This window comes from Miscanthus floridulus, chromosome 9 (genome assembly GCF_019320115.1).
Source record: "Miscanthus floridulus cultivar M001 chromosome 9, ASM1932011v1, whole genome shotgun sequence".
NCBI classification, from domain to species: Eukaryota; Viridiplantae; Streptophyta; class Magnoliopsida; order Poales; family Poaceae; genus Miscanthus; species Miscanthus floridulus.
Genome location: NC_089588.1, coordinates 31,780,638 through 31,784,795, shown reverse-complemented (window position 1 = coordinate 31,784,795; position 4,158 = coordinate 31,780,638). Strand labels below are relative to the sequence as shown.

The 4,158-nt window shown below is 42.7% G+C and overlaps 1 long non-coding RNA gene across 1 annotated transcript; it reads right to left on the bottom strand.

Annotated features, from left to right (window-relative positions):
* Window positions 1-329: 329 nt before the first annotated feature.
* Window positions 330-979, bottom strand: LOC136481668 (uncharacterized). Its single transcript, XR_010764806.1, has 4 exons — window positions 867-979; window positions 709-784; window positions 538-575; window positions 330-443 (listed from the first exon to the last, which is right to left on the bottom strand). It is a non-coding gene; the product is annotated as an uncharacterized lncRNA (long non-coding RNA).
* Window positions 980-4,158: the final 3,179 nt, after the last annotated feature.

Sequence of the window (4,158 nt, the reverse complement as noted above, 5' to 3'; positions counted from 1 at the left end):
GAAAACTTTCGACATATTAAACGAAAGATCCAATAAACACTTCAGACACCGATTAGCACAATGGTTTACCACATAAATTTTTAGATCCAGACTCCTGTGAGGAAACAAGTTCAGAACTTCAAAATACTAAAGTACAATCAAGTACATAAGCCAACATAGCAGATAACTTTGTCTCGGGTACAAATCACAAGCCAGAGAGTCCACCGGGCATGTTAAGTAGATCCATTAGAAGCATTGCCGTAGGGTTCTCTATCTTCTCCTCGAACCAACACTTGAGCTCACAGCAAGTCACAAGCACAGGCAAACGTTACAGATAGAGTCAAGGGATAAAAGGCTTTACCTGCCGGATACACAATGCCACGGGTTCCTTTTACCTGCCGCGTCTAGGGGAAGGTGAACTGCTGCTTCGGCTATCACTAGAGATGCTTCTTCCTCTAGGAGGCCTGCAAGCAAGAGATATTTTCAGTTATGGAATACTCTTGGCATATGCAAAAACACCAGAAAAAACTATCATTACAAAACAAATACATATGTTACCTTCTAGGGCTGCGGCTCCTTGATACCCTTCTTGGACCCTATACAAGAAACACATTTAAGCACTTAGTCAATATTACCATGCATGCATGACCAGTAACAGAGGGGGGGGGGGGGGGGACAGCATTACTTTGTGTTTGATACTACAAATACCATATCAGTTGTAGCACTCACCTTTCTTGGCGGTGGAGTAGGTGATCGAGAATATGATGAGTCTGACCTACCACGCCTCAACGGAGGCCCTCGTCCCCTGCGTTATACAAGAGAATCAGAATTGTCAGGGGTGCAAAAGAGGAACAACATCAGCTGGTAGATTTCGGTAGATCCACTACCTTCTTGGAGAAATTGATCTGGAGCGGGAGCGAAGGGGTCGGCGAGGAGGAGAGCGACGTGGAGGTGGTGGCCTTCTTGGTGGGCTCCTCAACCGCCTTGGAGGTGGCGAGCTAGAGGGGGGAAAAGAAGGAATGAGCACAGCAGTTAAGCAAGCAGAATAAGGCAGAGGACTAAAGAAGTCAACAAAACTTTAATACGAACCCAAGACATGAAAAATAAAAGGGGCAAAACAAGTATCCAAATACTAGAAGTGTAATGAGTACAAATCTTAGAAACCAATCACAGGATCATGCGTAGAACAGCAATTAATTATAAACATGGGATACATATATCTAATCCACTTGTATTATCTAAAAAAGGTACATCTAACCCACAGCTATGAAATATAAAATAGAGAATACTTGATACATTTAGCAGGGATAGGCACGTGTAGTCCACAGCTATGGAATATAAAATCATCATGAGCTGAACAATTAAATCATCATGAGCTGAACAATTAAATCATCATGAGCTGAACATGCACCTTCAGGGGGGGAGTTCTTTGATACGAGCAGAAGTAACAAGCGAAGAAAAAGGAATAGTGATTGTATAGTTTCAAAGCTTCAAAAGCTTACATTCCCTAGGACGCCGCTGGGCATCCTTTTCAGCACTGCTAACACCTTTTTCAATCTGGGGAGCGTCTCTTTTTGGAGGAGGGGGCGGAGCTTTCATAGGTGATGCAGCCCTTTGGCGTGGTTGAAGAGTGAATCTCAACTTAACAACATTTCCGTCAATTTGACCCTGGACAGATTTTTAGAAGAACTTGTTGGTCATTTACTTTTCAACAAAAAAAGACAGAATAAGCATAGGGTAGAATGCATACACCATCCATGTAAAGAAGAGCCTTCTCAGCATCATCTCTCTTCTTGAATTCAATATACCCATAGCCACGAGGAAGATTAACCTAAAAAACAAATAGTAGGTGTTAAGGAGAGCACAAGGCACAGATCCCAGAATAAGAGAATAAGAGAGCAACACATTCACTTACCATTCGGTCCATTGATAGCTCCACATTCACAACTTCGCCAAAGTTTCCTGAAAATACAGATAATTACTCGAATATAGTGTTTGGATTCATTTGGCAACATGACGACTTTTCAAAAGCACTTGTTTATTTTTAATTTGTATGTAAGAGTTTGTTAAATGCACATTATGTCTGGAACAACAGTAAATCCTACTAGAATCAGCAAGCCAGTTGGCCGATTACTATAGAAAGAGGATCATCCCCACTGCATGAGGCTACCAGTGGGAAGATCAGTGTGTTTAACCAACCTAACATGATTGTTGGAGTTAGATACAAAAATATATAATGGCTGCAACCATAATGTAGACTGTAGAAATTTGAATACTAAAAATGCATATTATCAGCATTTTCCCTAAACGCTAAGAGGCTACCTGGTTTGCTGTCTACCCTTGAGTGAAATTACAATCAAACAAAAACTACAAGTTCCAACAAAAAGCAAATGGAAACAGCCACAGTGATATCACAAGACATCTAATGAATCTACTGGAGCCAACAGAACACCAGGCCCAAGTGTACAAGTAAATGGGCACAGAATTGTTACAAAGGCACATAAAGTAGTTGGACCAATTGTTTCACCTAATCAAGATGATTACAATCATTTTAAAGAGATTTTATTATCCTGTACAAATCAAGAGATGGACAAAAGAAGGGGAAGATAGCGCTACCACTGCAATATTTGCAGCATAAAAAAATTTTGGTTAGTTCATTTACAAAGTACAATCAAACAGATCATGCCAATTCTATATAGTATAAGGGTTCGACCATCTATGACAAACAACTCTCATTTTTTCCCAGAAAAGAATGTCCATCTACAGAGTGAATGAACCTGACTAGTCATCGGCAAGCATTGTATTATTTAGAAGAAAACCAAAAGGAAACGAGAACATCCCCATATACACCAAGGCCGTTCTCGTCCCAACCTATCAACCAACCAAGCGCTAATCCACCAAAGCTAAAAAAACCATCCAAACTGCCTTATTTCCCTCAGGGTAGGAAATCTAACCCTAATACCACGCCGCAGATACAAAACAATCTAGGTCGAAGACAGATATTCACATGAGCAAGAGGGATATGAACAGGCGGCTCACCATGGAGGTGATGTACTCCTCGAACGACTCCCGATACTTGTCGTAAAGCTGCTACGAGTAGTCGTGTGGCGGCTTCTGCATGCACATGTTGTATATCGTCCTACGACAAGGGAACCAAAACCCTAGATCAGAACCGGATCGAAGCGGATCGAGTTGGGAAACCCTAGCGGCCGCCGCCGCGAAGGCGACGGCGGCGAGGAGGAGGAGGAGGAGGGAGGGGAGAGGGAGACGTACGTGTAAAGCATCATGTAGTCCTCGGAGCTGAACTGCGGCTCTGGCTTGCCCTCGAGGATGTTCTTCAGCTTGGTGATGCCCTTCTGCATGACCGCCCATCCCTCCTCCAGATCGATTGTCCTACGCTCCTGCCCCGCCATCGCCGCAGGCGGAGGTTGCGGTGCCGACGCGCGGAGAAGCAAACCTTAGCGCCATCGCTGGGGGTTTGGTGGTGCGCCTGGGGAGGATGGCGAGCGCGAGAGGCGAAACGGGGGGAGGAGGAGAGAGGCGAGCGCGTGGGCGTAAGGAGAGGGCTCGGATGGGGGTTCTGTTGTATACCGCCGTGGCGCCGTGGCTGACCGCCTTCCAGGCGGCCCCCTCCTCGTCGTGTGATTCAGACTCCGTCCCCGTCGTCCGATCGCGAGGTGGACGGCCCAGATGATGAGCCTTGCGCTAGATGTGGATCATTGTATGAAATCAAATCAAACTACTAAAATAATTTTGAGACACCAAATGATCTCAAATGAAAATTTGATAAACATCAAAGTTGTAGAGGTCATGAAGATCTACAACTTTTATTTTGGTCATCTTGTCATTTGACAAAATTTGAACCTTTTAAATTTGAAATTTTAAAAAATGACAAGTTCGAACCAAAATTTGAGACCCAAAATGATTTCAACATAAAAAGTAATGAATATCAAAGTTGTTCAACTCATTAATATCTACAACTTTTATTTTAGTCATCTTGTCATTTGACAAAATTTGAACCTTTCAAATTTAAAATTTTGAAAAACGATAAGTTTGAACCAAAATTTGAGACCCAAATTGATTTCAACATAAAAAGTGATGAATACAAAAGTTGTTCAACTCATGAATATATGCAACTTTTATTTTGGTCATTTCTTCATTTGACAAATTCTTAGCACA